The sequence below is a fragment of the Cherax quadricarinatus genome, chromosome 6 (genome assembly GCF_038502225.1).
Source record: "Cherax quadricarinatus isolate ZL_2023a chromosome 6, ASM3850222v1, whole genome shotgun sequence".
NCBI classification, from domain to species: domain Eukaryota; kingdom Metazoa; phylum Arthropoda; class Malacostraca; order Decapoda; family Parastacidae; genus Cherax; species Cherax quadricarinatus.
The window spans coordinates 30,456,577-30,473,623 of NC_091297.1; positions in this window are offsets into that span (position 1 = coordinate 30,456,577).

Sequence of the window (17,047 nt, forward strand, 5' to 3'; positions counted from 1 at the left end):
ATATATATATATATATATATATATATATATATATATATATATATATATATATATATATATATATATATATATATATATATATGTATATATATATATATTTATATATATATATATATATATTAGTAGTGATGATTTCTACAGAGCGGTCTCTTCTACAGAGTGTCTCCCATGGTACGGTCTCCTCTCAGCGGTCTCCTCCCGAAAGGTCTGCAGCTGAGCGGTTTCCTTCCGCGCCCGTGCACCCGCCCGAGCACCAGCCCGTCTGAGCCGACCCGCGACCATGACCTCACCCTCGACCACCTCACCCTCGACTACCTCACCCTCGACCACATCACCCTCGACCACCTCGCCCTCGACCACCTCGCCCTCGACCCCCTACCACGCCCCCCACCCGTGCCCTGCATGCCCGCTCGACTGGGGGCCCACCCATGCCGACCCGCACCCGCCCTCGCGCCCACCCGCGCCTTCTGCAGCGCCTTCTGCAGCGTCGTCTGGATAGCCCCCGCTCCCCGAATTTTTTCCGATTTTTTTCAATTTTTTTTTTTAATTTCTTGTGCTCTCCATCTCCTCGGATCAAGTTTTGAGGTTCCCCCTCCCACTTTCACCCCATCCCAAATTTTTTCGAATTTTTTTTGAATTTCATTTTCTTATGATCTCCTCGGATCAACACCCTCCCCCCACACCACCCCATCCCAAAATTTCTGCTCCAACTCCTTAGATCAAGTTTTTCTCGATATTAATAATACAAAGACTCCATCTCCTTGGATCAAGTTTTTTGGGCTCCCCCTATGGGGGTAAGCATTCAAAATGGACTCCCACTTGCATCCCAAATTCTCTGCTCCAATTCCTCGGATCAAGTTTTTCTCGATATCAGTAATACAAAGATTTTCCCCCCACACCTCCCACCATCCACTCCTACCCTCTATGTCCAAGTATTTCTACTCCATCTCCTTGGATCAAGTTTTTCTCGATATCAACAATACCAAGACTCCATCTCCTTGGATCAAGTTTTTTTGGATTCCCCCTGTGGGGGTAAGCATTCAAATGAACTCCCCCTACGGGGCATGGTACTTTCTCTTACTACAGATCTAAAGAAGTGTGACGTCACCCCACCTGTGTTTACTCAGCGATCAGTGATGTCACGTGATGACCTCACACACAGGCTGAATCTTGTCGACTTTCCCCTATGTCAGTGACGTCACGTGATAACCACACACACAGGCTGAATCTTGCTGAGCAGACAAAATGCAGGATAACACTAATACACAATATTTTCATTTATTTATTTATTATACAACCAATGCATTTCATATACAACCAACAAAAAAATTCATTGAAAAAAGGTACAATTCATTGACTAAAATCAACATATTTTTATCTTGAAGAAATTCTATGCATTTTGTTCTGGATCTTCTTCGTCGTCACCATCTCAGTATTACACATTTCATATACAACATAGGGAAAACATTTTCACTCTTAACCCAGGATAACCCAAATAATTCCACATTTTTTCGTTAATACCCACAAGAATCCACAATTTCTTTACAAAAGATTCACTCTCCTCAAGTCCAGACATTTTTCTCGTTTGAACTATTTCATCAGAAAGGTCAACACAACACTTACAACTTATAACCACTTTTCGATAAATTCACTAGTCACAATTTTACATATTACGAAGTTAATACCCCCCATCCCTCTCCACACACACACACACACACCTCACTTTACTTTGAACACCTTCAAAACACTCTCATAAATCATTTGAATACTCACAAAAGCACCTTTGAACATTTCCAAACAACACTAAAACATTTCCAAGACAACATTTTGAATACTCCCAAATAAGATTTGACATCTCTAATTTATCTACACTTACATGTTTCATTAAATTACAACTCATCCACCAAACTCCTCCCTCATTCTCCAGATTTTTACAACAGTATCACAAAAACTAACTCAGACACTTTACTTTGAACAACACCAAAAACACCATCAATTACCTTTGAATACTCCAAAAACATCACTGAATACTCCCAGAACTCCTTCATAAATACTCTTGCACATCATTTGAACACCTTTAAAAACACCTTTGAAGTCTCAAACACCACTTGAGTACTCCCAAATACACCACTGAATACTACTAAAATACCACTGAATACGGTCAAAACACCACCAAAATCACCATAAACTAAGATCAACATCACAGACTAACACCCATTTTCACACAAATCCTCTCAAATCACTATAACCAAGACGATTACCAATTTTTATGAGTACACTCACCTCCAACTAAGATGTAACATGAGCGCAAAAAACATGAACACAAACCAAACACACAAGAACACTTACAACAGAATCACCTCTTTTTCGGTATCTCTAGTTCGACAACAACGCCCACAACCCACATCACCCACATCCCACAACACTCACAACCCACATCACCCACACCCCACAACACCCACAACAACAACCCACAACTTATAACCACTTTTCAGCATCTCTAGTTCGACAACATCACCCACAACCCACAACACCCACAACCCACAACACCCCACAACCCACAACACCCACAACAACAACCCACTTATAACATCTTTTTTTTGGTATCTCTAGTTCGACAATACCCACAACCCACAACACCCACAACCCACTTATAACATCTTTTCGGTATCTCTAGTTCGACAACAACACCCACAACCCACAACACCCACAACCCACAACTCCCACAACCCACTTATAACATCTTTTCGGTATCTCTAGTTCGACAGCAACACCCACAACCCACAACACCCACAAGCCACAACACCCCACAATCCACAACACCCACAACAACAACCCACTTATAACATCTTTTTCGATATCTCTAGTTCGACAACAATACCCACAACCCTCATCACTTACCAATTTATTCACAATTTTTCCTCTTTCGATACAAATTTTTCCCCTTCTTTTTATTGAATCTTAAAATGTAATACACATTCCTCCCTACATTACTAAAATTCTAATAAAATCCTCTCCATACCCATCTCCTTGTATCCACATAAATTAATATTATACTCACAACAAGTAATCTCACTACCCAACTACTGCGACATGTTTCTACACACTCCAATCTTTTCCAGTGTATCATAACTTTTCACTTCTATAATTTCTTTTATAATATTCACACATTACCTTTATTTTCAGTAAAATCCCCCCATATTGCATTAAATTTTTAATACAACCCTCCCCATACCCCTCTCCATCTCACCCACATTTCTTCACACCCACTCACCCGTCTCCCAACACACCTCTTCAGAACAAACACAAAAATCACATTTCACATCCATAAATGCATCTCATCACCCATCTCAAATCGGGGAGCGGGTCGGGGGGCGTGGTAGGGGGTCGAGGGTGAGGTGGTCGAGGGCGAGGTGGTCGAGGGTGAGGTCAAGGTTGTGGGTTGGCGCGGACGGGCTGGCGCTCGGGCGGGCGCACGGGCGCTCAGGCGCGGAAGGAGACCGCTCAGCCGCAGACCTTTCAGGAGGAGAACGCTGAGAGGAGACTGTACCGTGGAGACCGTACCGTGGAGACCGTACCGTGGGAGCCACTCTGTAGAAGAGACTGCTCTGTAGAAATTATCACTACTTATATTGTTTTTTATTAACACACTGGCTGATTCCCACCAAGGCAGGGTGGCCCGAAAAAGAAAAACTTTCACCATCATTCACTCCATCACTGTCTTGCCAGAAGGGTGCTTTACACTACAGTTTTTAAACTGCAACATTAACACCCCTCTTTCAGAGTGCAGCCACTATACTTCCCATCTCCAGGACTCAAGTCCAGTCTGCCAGTTTCCCTGAACCCCTTCATAAATGTTACATTGCTCACACTCCAACAGCACGTCAAGTATTAAAAACCATTTGTCTCCATTCACTCCTATCAAACATGCTCACGCATGACCACTGGAAGTCCAAGCCCCTCGCATACAAAACCTCCATTACACCCTCCCTCCAACCTTTCCTAGGCCGACCCCTACCCCACCTTCCTTCCGGTACAGACTTATACACTCTTGAAGTCAGTCTCTTTTTCTCCATTCTTTCTACATGTCCGAACCACCTCAACAAACCTTCCTCAGCCCTCTGGACAACAGTTTTGGTAATCCCGCACCTCCTCCTAACTTCCAAACTACGAATTCTCTGCATTATATTCACACCACATATTGCTCTCAGACATGACATCTCCACTGCCTCCAGCCTTCTCCTCGCTGCAACATTCATCACCCATGCTTCACACCCATATAAGAGCATTGGTAAAACTATACTCTCATATATTCCTCTCTTTGACTCCAAGGACAAAGTTCTTTGTCTCCACAGACTCCTAAGTGCACCACTCACCCTTTTCCCCTCATCAATTCTATGATTCACCTCATCTTTCATAGATCCATCCGCTGACACGTCCACTCCCAAATATCTGAATACATTCACCTCCTCCATACTCTCTCCCTAGAATCTGATATCCAATCTTTCATCACCTAATCTTTTTGTTATCCTCATAACCTTACTATTTCCTGTATTCACTTTCAATTTTCTTCTTTTACATACCCTACCAAATTCATCCACCAACCTCTGCAACTTCTCTTCAGAATCTCCCAAGAGCACAGTGTCATCAGCAAAGAGCAACTGTGACAACTCCCACTTTATGTGTGATTCTTTATCTTTTAACTCCACGCCTCTTGCCAAGACCCTCGCATTTACTTCTCTTACAACCCCATCTATAAATATATAAAACAACCACGGTGACATCACACATCCTTGTCTAAGGCCTACTTTTTCTGGGAAATAATCTCCCTCTTTCCTACATACTCTAACTTGAGCCTCACTATCCTCGTAAAAACTCTTCACTGCTTTCAGTAACCTACTTCCTATACCATACATCTGCAACATCTTCCACATTGCCTCCCTATCCACCCTGTCATACGCCTTTTCCAAATCCATAAATGCCGCAAAAACCTCTTTAGCCTTATCTAAATACTGTTCACTTATATGTTTCACTGTAAACACCTGGTCCACACACCCCCTACCTTTCCAAAAGCCTCCTTGTTCATCTGCTATCCTATTCTCCGCCTTACTCTTAATTCTTTCAATAATAACTCTACCATACACTTTACCAAGTATACTCGACAGACTTATCCCCCTATAATTTTTTCACTCTCTTTTGTCCCCTTTGCCTTTATACAAAGGAACTATGCATGCTCTCTGCCAATCCCTAGGTACCTTACCCTCTTCCATAAATTTATTAAATAATAGCACCAACCACTCCAAAACTGTATCCCCACCTGCTTTTAACATTTCTATCTTTATCCCATCAACCCCACCTGCTTTACCTCCTTTCATTTTACCTACTGCCTCACGAACTTCCCCCACACTTACAACTGGCTCTTCCTCACTCCTACAAGATGTTATTCCTCCTTGCCCTATACACGAAATCACAGCTCCCCTATCTTCATCAACATTTAATAATTCCTCAAAATATTCCTTCCATCTTCCCAATACCTCTAATTCTCCATTTAATAACTCTCCTCTCCTATTTTTAACTGACAAATCCATTTGTTCTCTAGGCTTCCTTAACTTGTTAATCTCACTCCAAAACTTTTTCTTATTTTCAACAAAATTTGTTGATAACATCTCATCCACTCTCTCATTTGCTCTCTTTATACATTGCTTCACCACTCTCTTAACCTCTCTCTTTTTCTCCATATAATCTTCCCTCCTTGCATCACTTCTACTTTGTAAAAACTTCTCATATGATAACTTTTTCTCTCTTACTACTCTCTTTACATCATCATTCCACCAGTCGCTCCTCTTCCCTCCCGCACCAACTTTCCTGTAACCACAAACTTCTGCTGAACACTAACACTATATTTTTAAACCTACCCTATACCTCTTCGACCCCATTGCCTATGCTCTCATTAGCTCATCTATTCTCCAATAGCTGTTTATATCTTACCCTAACTGCCTCCTCTTTTAGTTTATAAACCTTCACCTCTCTCTTCCCTGATGCTTCTCTTCTCCTTATATCCCATCTACCTTTTACTCTCAGTGTAGCTACAACTAAAAAGTGATCTGATATATCTGTGGCCCCTCTATAAACATGTACGTCCTGAAGTCTACTCAACAGTCTTCTATCTACCAATACATAATCCAACAAACTACTGTCATTTCGCCCTACATCATATCTTGTATACTTATTTATCCTCTTTTTCTTAAAATATATATTACCTATAACTAAACCCGTTTCTATACAAAGTTCAATCAAAGGGCTCCCATTATCATTTACACCTGGCACCCCAAACTTACCTACCACACCTTCTCTAAATGTTTCTCCTACCTTAGCATTCAGGTCCCCTACCACAATTACTTTCTCACTTGGTTCAAAGGTTCCTATACATTCACTTAACATCTCCCAAAATCTCTCTCTCTCCTCTACATTCCTCTCTTCTCCAGGTGCATACACACTTATCATGACCCACTTTTCGCATCCGACCTTTACTTTAATCCACATAATCCTTGAATTTACACATTTATATTCTCTTTTCTCCTTCCATAACTGATCCTTCAACATTACTGCTACCCCTTCCTTAGCTCTAACTCTCTCAGATACTCCAGATTTAATCCCATTTATTTCTCTCCACCGAAACTCCCCTACCCCCTTCAGCTTTGTTTCGCTTAGGGCCAGGACATCCAACTTCTTTTCATTCATAACATCAGCAATCATCTGTTTCTTGTCATCCGCACTACATCCACTCACATTCAAGCATCCCAGTTTTATGAAGTTTTTCTTCTTCTCTTTTTTATTAAATGTTTACAAGAGAAGGGGTTACTAGCCCATTGCTCCCGGCATTTTAGTCGCCTCATACGACACGCATGGCTTACAGAGGAAAGATTCTTTTCCACTTCCCCATGGACAATAGAAGAAATAAAGAAGAACAAGAGCTATTTAGAAAAAGGAGAAAAACCTAGATGTATGTATATATATATGCATGTGCGTGTCTGTGAAGTGTGACCAAAGTGTAAGTAGGAGTAGCAAGATATCTCTGTTATCTAGCGTGTTTTTGAGACAGAAAAAGACACCAGCAATCCCACCATCAGGTTACAGGTTTCTGTTTCACAAACATCTGGCAGGACGGTAGTACTTCCCTGGGTGGTTGCTGTCTACCAACCTACTACCTACACCAACGTACTACCTTTCATATATGTTTGCCAACCTTAAAATCATAGAGATTTTCCTCGTAGGAATCATCTATCATCTATGTCCTCCTAACATCCAAACGTTTCGGAGTGTCAGACTCCATCATTAAAACTAAAGCAATTGAGAACATTTACCAAGTAGAACAGCTGATCTGTATGAAAATAAAACAGTTCTGTCTAAACACAGCCTTTATATCAAATCTATATCTAACGTACACAAATACACAACAGTTTTATGGTATCTAACTTAACGTATATACTAATATAAAATGTTATAGTCACGGATACAGTACGTTATTGTTGATGTAACTGATCTGTTCAGCTGTGACCTTATCCAAACAAATGGATGTAGTTCAATATCATAGTGAACACGTACATGTTTTATTTCCAGCACTGTCGAAAATTAAAAGAATACAATATTGTAAACATGTAGGTTGAATAAATAACATTACAAGTCCAGTAGAATGAAGAATGAAGTTAAATAACAGAAATAAGACGAGAGTGACATCAGTTCACCTCTGCCAGGTAATTCCTCAGCCTCAAGAAATTGCGTAAACATTGACGCATAAACTGTAAGAGTTGAAAAAATTCCCAAGCACTAATTTTTCCTGTAAATATACCTGGGAAGAGATCAGAAACAAGACTTAATGTTACAGTAATATGAATAACCCATAAAAGTGAAAAATATCATCTATGAGTGACTCATGAATCAACAATATATGAATGCCTAAATTAATAATTAAATTAATCTCATTGTATATGCACTGATATATCTACACCTCTCGATGTATATAAAAAAGCCTGATCCTCGGAGTTCTTACTCTTTCGTATAAACTCATGATAACATACGTAGTCAGGTGAATTTAACTGGTCAGTAACACTCAGGCTATATCTAGCTTTTGATTAGTCTGTTAGTTTTAATATCAATGACTGCTTAAAGTTCTCAAGGCTTCATAAATCTCATACAAGAATATTTTAATCCCTAAAACAGAGATTAAAGTATTATCTAGGTTAATATACATGAAAGACATACGTGTTTACAGTACACAGTGTTGTTATGCCATCTTGTAAAGCCATTTCTTTATTCTGAAGATACCTGCGGCATGTATTCCGTTTGTAATATTTAAAATATGTAATATTCTCTCTGTCAGCTGGCTCACGAGTGAGGTGCGTCAGGTTCAGGAGTTAATATTTACATTTAAAGGGCTGTTTTACCAGTCTGAATAATTTATTAGTTTGTGGAGATTGTATAAAATAGAATAATTCACCAAAATGCCATGTGAGGTAATCTGGGTTATAACTGAGTGTGTTCTGTGAAGTGTTATAACTGAGTGTGTTCTGTGAAGTGTTATAACTGAGTGTGTTCTGTGAAGTGTTATAACTGAGTGTGTTCTGTGAAGTGTTATAACTGAGTGTGTTCTGTGAAGTGTTAAGAGTTACTTACCTACTTATATAAGGAAATATTATAAACTTTATTTGAAGCTTTATCGCCTGGATTACTCAGTCCAAAAGCTTTATTAATTAAAATAAAATACCAGACCAAATATCCTAAATGTGAGTGCAATAGATAAGACAAATTACAGAAGGATTTCTGTTGTGTTTCTGGGGTCTAGTTAATGTTGTGTATTGATCTGTTCTTGTGCTACCGTCCGCAGGATGTATATGGGATGTAAATTAGCCACTTCGGCGGTAAAAAATTTAAAATCTTTCTTATTTGTAAGGCGTTTTTGAACAGTTACATGCTGTACTGTGACAAGATAGATACAGAGATACAGACGATACAGAGTAGCAGCCCAGCCACCGTGGAGAGAAGACGTCGTCGTTCCCGCTCTTCAGCTGAGCAACTCTGAACACTGTTGCTCGAGAATTTACTTGAGTTATCCTGAGTAGTTCTTCACCAGAGTTGAGAGGAGACTTGCTTGCAGTCACTTCGAGCCCCATCCCATCAAGAGGGTAAGGCGGTGACTTGCTTGCTTGTTCACCCCTCTCATCCCCATCCCCCCATCCTTCCCCATCTTCCCCCCACCCATACATCAACACTGGCCCACACACTTAACACACTACATACATTGCTATCCTTCTGACTGTCCTATCTTCTTATTTTTCGGCAACTTCGCTTTGGCGAGTTAACACAAGGCATTTTGACCATCTGGTAGCCCGTGTGGTTTTTTAAAATCCAGCCGATCTTTGCCTTGGGCCCTTTCCCCTCACTACTCGAGGGTAGGCTATCTTAGGAGCTGACCTTCATAAGTCAGCTGAAATAGGATGTTAGGCTAACATTAAGGAAAGATACCTTTTTGTTAAGCAACTCCTCTGCCAGATGCACCTTCCCAGGCATCATGGCGAGGATACGTGTAAGATTACGTATTAATGGAAATCAAATGTCCATAAAAGACATTCTCAATTGTATTTGCTCGAACTCAACTGTTGCTCCAGTGGATGTTTTTCAAACCCACGCTGGAGCAGTACTTCTCCTCTCTTCGGAAGAAGAGTTACTTCAACTCCTAAAGCATGATGTCTTGGATAAACTGAAGACTTCTGGTGTTATCCCAGTTGCACCTGACAGCTATCAAGCTCAGAGGACTGTGTTTGTGGCCAGAATCAACAGTTTTATGAAATAAAGCACTGTTAATGAAATTGTTGATAACATTAATGCCGAGAATTCTGACTTTAGGGCTGTAGAAGCACACAAATTCTCGAATCACAACAACAATAAGGTAACTTTAAAATTAATACTCGAGACACCTGAGGAGGCCAAACTTGTGTGTCAAAATGGCTTCAAATGTTTCAGTACCAGATGCACATCTGACCAAATTTCTATGGAACGTTTTGTCAGTGTGACACAATGTTTCAAGTGTTATGCCTTTGGTCATAACAACAACAAATGCAGTATACAGGGGCAAATTTGTAGCATTTGCTCTGGCCAACATTCCTATCGTGATTGTACCAATAAAAATACACCTAAATGTGTCCTCTGTAATGGAAACCATCATGCTGTTTCTGCTATTTGTCCTGAAAGGAAAAAGGAAATGCAGAAAATTCTTGACGCCAAGAAACTATCCACTTCTAAGAAGACCACTCCCCAGGCACCGCCAACCATGTCCCAAACTTCCTTCCCAGCTCTGCCTGGATCAAGTGGGACTCCTCAGGTCTCTATCAATGGTTCCAATGTTTGGAATTCTGCCCCTCTTGGAGAGCCCCAATCTAACCCTCACTTACAACAGACACAACAACAAGGTTCAGTCGCATCTCATGTGTCTCAGGTATCCACAGACGGGGATATAATGAGAGCACAACTAATGTACTTGGTGGCCAAAGACACAGCTGGTGGTGATATTCAACTCTGCTCTCGTGTTTTGAATGATATGTTAAAGGCTAATGGGATCACTCCCATCATTATCCCTGAAAATGTGAAGGCCATTATGACCCAGCCTTCTCATAACAAGAAGTATGTACCATACTCTACATCTAATAATAAGCCTAAGTCATCCCTGGCCCAGGGATCGCCCTCCTCGCAAACCCAGGTTGTCAACTCTTCTCAACCCGAAAAGTCAACACCTGAACATAACAATGCCCCAGAAAGTGGTGCCTACTCTCCCGCTATTGTAGCTGAACCTGTTGAACAGGAACTTTCCCAAGGTAACTCACCTTGCCTATCTAATATTCACTTGGAGCCTACACAGTCTCCCATTAACTCTCACGAGCCTCTGCTTCCTGAAACTGAGTATAGCATACCTCAGTTTTATGATGATGACTCTAACGACTCTAATGAGTCTGTTAATATTACTGCCTCTAGTGAAGATGAAGATGATGGCATTGTTAATACACAAGCTTCCACGCAAAAGTTTCCTTCTCCTATTGACGAGTCCAGCAGGGATAGTATAGATACAACACATAACATTACTTGCAGGCGTTCAGAACGCAGTGTACGAGCGAAGAATAAGCAATAATGGGGATTACAATTTTCCAACTTAATGTTCAACATTTCTTTAATAACCGTTACCTTCTTGAGGTTGAACTACATAACTACAATCCCGATGTTATACTTTTGAACGAGACAGCTGCAAGAGTTGATCAACATATTAAATTACGTGGATACTGTACTGTGGAGAAATCGAGAGGACCGTTTAGTGGTGTAGCCATCTTGGTTAAATTAGGATATACATTTAAAAATATTCATGTGGATGAAGATAACATTCTTGCAATAGAACTAACAACGTCACATGGACAACTAGTAATAGGAACTGGATATTTTCCCCCGAGACAGCCATATATAGAGTCAATTCCTCTACATAGGATATTAAGCAGAAATATTCCAACAATTTTAGCTGGAGATTTTAATGCTCATCACCCTGCCCTCTTTAACTGTGGAGCTGGTATTCCACTGGGTGACTTAAAAGGAAAACAACTCTTTAATATCATGACAGCTAGAAACTTGTCATTTCAAGGCCCATTCTTCAAATCGTACATTGGACCTCATCCAGGAACACCAGATATTGTACTGACAAACAGAGACTGTGACATCTTTCACTGTCGTATATCTCCTGGTGGAAATGTAGGATCTGACCATATCCCTGTTATAATACAACTACAAACTTCTCCATTTAGAATACCTGTAACTCCTAAACCCAATCTTAACACCCTAGGATTTGACCCCTTCAGGGCATATCTGGGTGAGGATGAAATTGTGTCTTTGGAAAATCTACCTTCCAGTGCAATTGATGATGCAATCAGGTCCCTGCACAATCGAATAATTGAAGCTACCAATGCAACTTGCCAATTAGCTTCCACAAAGATATACCAACAATATAAACCTACTAGGGAAATTAGAGACACTTTAAGAAATTATCAAGCAGAATGTCGAAGGCATCTTCAAACGCGACAACCACCAGCAGCTACACTGCACCGATTAAGGCAAGAATTAATTAACATGATTAGTCAACACAAACGAGACATATGGAAATTTCTAGTTCTTCAAGCTAATCAATATAAACGTGAACCAGCAAAATTTTGGAGTAAGATCCGACAACTTTTAGGGGCAAAGCACAAGGCTCCTAACTACCTAGTTCATACCTTCACTGATGAGGATGATGAAGATGTTGAAATTAAACTTGACGATCCACAGGACCAGGCTAATTTGATGGGTGATGTATGGGAGAAAATTCTCTCTCACAATAACAGTCGTCAATTTAATAATAATCATTATCAGTTAGTAAATGAATGGAGAGATGAGAACTTGGATGATCTACAACCACTACCTACCATCGATACTTCAACTCTTGAAGATACCCACCCGCTTACTAGACCTATTACATTACTAGAGATAAGTCAGGTTATTGGAAGAATGAGAAATAGAGCCCCTGGCCTCTCTGGAATAACAATGAAACAAATAAAGTACCTACCTAGAAATTGCAAACAGTCCTTGGTAAATATCTTTAATGCCATCTTGGCCTCAGGACATTTTCCAGTTGTTTTTAAGACTGCTAGGATGATCTTTCTTGCTAAGCCCAATAAAGACATCCACCAACCTGGGAACTATAGACCTATATCTTTACTTGAAGTCACTGGAAAAGTTCTTGAGAAAGTCATTTCCAACAGATTGAATTACTATATGGAGTTTAATCACTTGTTTACTGAAAAACAATTTGGCTTTAGAACACATAGAGGTACCAATCATGCAATAAATGTTATTTTTGACACTGTAGCAAGTCTAAAACAGCAGGGCAATCTTGCCTTAATTGCCACCAGAGATGTTCATAAAGCTTTTGATAGCTTATGGCATGATGGCCTTATATACAAACTCATTGACCTACCAGACCATAACTGGACTTTTCTCAGAGTAATTTATAATTTCTTAACTCAAAGAAAAATCATTCCCACCTTTCATGGCAAGTCGACAGAACCTTTTATACCGACGGCTGGTGTCCCACAAGGTTCTTGTCTCAGTCCACTTCTGTTTAACATTTATGTGAATGACCTTCCTCAACCAGAGTTTAATGACACAATTGTGACACAGTTTGCAGATGATGTTATTCATGTCGTCTCATCAACTCCAGTAACAGGAAAATACAAGTATGAGAGAGTCATAGAAAAAATGAATATTGAACTTCGTCGAACATCTAATTGGGAGAAGAAATGGAGAATTACGACTAATCCTGACAAGGTCCTTGTTAGCACGATAGGATGTTTTGCATCAACCATTGAAGATAAAGGGGGTATCTCCATCAGAGGTACACCTGTAGCCATTAGAAACCCTAACAAGATCTTGGGATATGAAATAGACAGGCTGCTCCACTCAACATCTCATGTAACTAAAAAGATCAACACAGCCAAAGCCGGTCTTAGCAGACTCTTTCGATTCAATCAAGCCCCTCAACATGTCAAAAAACATCTGTATAAAATGATAATAAGACCTATACTTGAATACCCTTGTGTCCCAATGTCATTAACAACAAAGACCAACATGCTACGGTTACAAAGGGTCCAGAATAGAGCTCTTCGATTTATTACCAATACCAGGAGGAGAGACAGAGTTAAAATGGCAGATTTACACACACAACAAGATATCACTGCCATAAATGTACGCCTTGACACCCTAAAAAAGAAACAACTTTATACAATGCAAGAACTATACATGCCAGATAGAGAACATCCTATACAAGTGATAAATACCACCGATTACACCATCAATACTCCACCTCACAGGACTCAAAGAATGACTCTCCCACAGAGGGTTCGTCGTTTTATTCATAAAGATGATTACCCTCGACCCATGATTTTGAGCAACTTACCTGACGAAGAAGATTGGATACTACCAGAACCCTTCTATGTATACTGAAAAAATCATCGCCCCCAATTAGGGAGACATCTTAAATAACTTTCTAATGTAAAATTATGCTATTGACTATGGTTGGACACCACCATTAAGAAGCTATTGTCACGAGCTCATAAACTGGCCAGAAAATATTGCCTTTCCTGTCGTATAAATATCCGTTGTGCAATCGCGAAAAAAAAAAAAAAAAAAAAAAAAAAAAAAAAAAAAAAAAAAAAAAAAAAAAAAAAAAAAAAAAAAAAAAAAAAAAAAAAAAAAAAAAAAAAAAAAAGCAATTGCAACTTGTATAATTACAACCAATTCAGAGTCATGTACTTATATACCTATTATATTTATGTGACTCTGATGGGTTAGTATTATACCTCTTAAAAAATAATCTTATCAATTCAAATACACTTTTTAAATTACACCAAAGTGGTTGGGCCACTTACCTTTTATATCCTACCTCTCCCCCCCCCTCCAACCCTCTTCCAATATTTCCATCCTTACCCATCCTTCTTCCTTCCCCATCTTACCAAAGCTCTGGTCATTAGAAGTGAAGAAGCGCCGCTAATGGGTGAGTACGGGAGATTCCTCTCAATTTTCTGTAGTAATTACACGTTATCTAGACTTGTACTGTGACAAATTAACTGAAGTGTTGTTGATAGACATTGATGTGTATGGATAAATGTTTGTTTTCGCCTCTAAATGTTAAGGGAGGTACCTGATAGGGTTACTTGACCAGTAAAGACGCATGGTCCAGTAAAGATGCATGGTCCAGTAAAGACGCATGGTCCAGTAAAGACGCATTTTTGGTAAAAATACTATAAAGAAAAACCTAAAAACGCAAACTGACTTCCGTTTGTAGGTTTTAAAAGCACTTTGTCCTGTCTTTAAGTCTTTATCATTTCAATAACAGATCTCAATTGATTGATGTTCTACATCACTTCCGTCGCAAATGCTTAGTTTTCAAGTTGCGACGGAAGTGATGTAGAACATCAATTAATTTACTACATATTTCCCCAGAAACACATAAGCCACATCAGAAAATCGTTGGTTGGGTGAAACTGAAAATTGTCCCTGCATTCTTTAATTCTCATGTCCTTATCTATGGTGGTAGGCCATATATCATGCAAAACATAATGATTAGTTTAGTTATGAAAATGATAATATAAATACCATTGTGCATTGTTCTTGGACTCGGTATGATTTCTGTTTAAGTAAATTGGAGATCAAGGAGGATGAATTAGTAAAATAATCGTAGCCCAAATCACTAACCTAATCTATGGTAAAAGTTCTGTATATGACTCCTTTCTGGTAACGTTTTGAATTTTTAGATGCGCAGCCAGAGGAAAGGGGGCTACAAGGGCCATATCCCCCCAATTGACAGAAAAAAAAAATTTAATAATAATTAAAAAAATAATAATAATTGATAATGAAAAATTTGTATTTGCATGATTACAGACAGTGATACATCCTCATTATGGCATCTCGTGAACGTGATGTTGGACGTTCTTATGCGAGTGGGTCACAGAAAAGAAAGAAGAAAATTCAAGAAGAAGAACAGAAAAAGAAAAATGTAGGAATCTGCAGAAAGATCACAGACATGCTCACGAAAACAGTTTCTGATGTTACCAGTACAGTTGAATCTGCAGATACGTCAGATCATACAGGAAGCCCTCCCTCCATTATTTCTCAGCCAGCATCTACTTCTTTTGTGTCTCCTCTCAATGTCTCAACGGACATTTCATCCACAGAATTTGTCTTAAAAGATCCTGCCTCATGGCCAAATGTAATCCCAGATTCTCTACGTAATGCTTTCATTGCAGAAAACTTCAGTCAAACTCTGAACATTGACTTTAGGAAATCAGCAAGGATTTATGATGATGGAAGTCGTCGTTGTTTAAAGTCATCTATGTTTTATAGGAAGCTTGCAAATTCAGAAACTGTGAAAAGATCATGGATGGTATACTCTGAAAGCTCAGGAAAAGTGTATTGTTCAGCATGCAAGCTATTTTCTACCAAAGAAAATACCTTCACACAGGGGTTCAATGACTGGAAAAATTCCAAGCTTTTCGAGGAACATGAAAACAGTACCACTCACAGGAGCTGCATTTTAGCCAGTGTATTTCGTGCACAGAAAAAAGGCTTATTGGATTCTCATTTGGAAAATCAAACTGAAAAAGAGCGCACTTGTTGGAGAAAAGTTCTAGAAAGAGTTGTTGCTGTTGTAAAATTCTTAGCTCTAAGAGGACTTGCTTTCCGTGGAGAAAATGAGGTTTTTGGTTCAGAAAACAATGGCAATTTCCTAGGGATCATAGAACTGTTAGCACAATTCGATCCATTCTTAGCAAATCATGTGTCACGCCTTGGGAATGCAGGAAGAGGCACTGTATCTTACATGTCATCTACTATATGCAATGAATTTATTGAACTGATGACTAAGAAGGTCCTCAATAACATCATAGCAGCTGTGAAAACTGCAAAATACTTTGCAATAAGTGTAGATTCAACACCAGATATTTCACATACAGATCAATTGACATTCATTGTTCGCTTTGTCGATTCCAGTGGTAAGCCTGTAGAGCGCTTTATAAAATTCATTCCTCTTTCAGGCCATGATGGAGAAACAATGATGAATGTAGTACTGGATACTCCTTGAACATGATCTCTCTATTATGGATTGCCGTGGCCAGAGCTACGACAATGCAAGTAACATGTCGGGTAAACATAATGGATTGCAAGCCCATTTCAAGCAAATCAACCCACTTGCTGAATATGTGTCCTGCTCAGCACATTCTCTTAATCTTGTTGGGTCATGTGCTGCGGAGTGTTGTGTCGCTGCAGTTTCATTTTTTGGACTTTTACAAGCACTCTTTATTTTTTTCTCTGCTTCAACGCATCGGTGGAGTATACTCAAGTCAACCATTCATGGAGATGTCATCAAATCATTATCAACAACAAGGTGGTCAGCACAGCATGATGCAACACATGCTTTGAAAGACAG